The sequence below is a fragment of the Bubalus kerabau genome, chromosome 14 (genome assembly GCF_029407905.1).
Source record: "Bubalus kerabau isolate K-KA32 ecotype Philippines breed swamp buffalo chromosome 14, PCC_UOA_SB_1v2, whole genome shotgun sequence".
NCBI lineage: Eukaryota > Metazoa > Chordata > Mammalia > Artiodactyla > Bovidae > Bubalus > Bubalus kerabau.
In genome coordinates, this window is record NC_073637.1 from 63,295,108 (window position 1) to 63,295,693 (window position 586).

A 586-nucleotide genomic window follows, 5' to 3' on the forward strand; every position below is an offset into this window, starting at 1 on the left:
TTATAATACTAAGCTGATGATGGGTTTTAAAAAAAACCCCAATCTATGTCACACAGAGCTATTTATGATTACTGAGATTAAAAATAAATGATTTAGCAGAAATGGAACAAAGTTATAATGCTGAGAAAAAGGATATTTTATAATCTTGTTTGTAAGTTATAATTATTATTTATAAAAGTTATATAAATGTAGGCTAATCATCTATACAGTCTCAAAAAGCCCAATGTAAATAAAACACAAAAAAGAAGTTCAACTGAGAAAAGTTCAGACAAAATTCTTCTATGTGTCATATGGAATCCTAGGAAGAATCACTGCAATAATTATCCAAAGTAACATTAAAGGTAACAAAAGAGATGTTTGGTCTTAGATGTAAATTCAAATGTAGAGTGTCTAAAATAACAGGTCAAAGTGAAAGTACATCTGTAATTTCTAACAGCAAAAAATAAGTTAGTTTGTAAATTCTGTATTCTTCAATGAAGAAAGAAGATCAAGGATAACATGTTGGATAGTCTTATCACCTTTAAAGATAAGTTTTCAAGACAGCAAAAATGTGCAACAATTAAGCTTTACACATATAACTAAAACA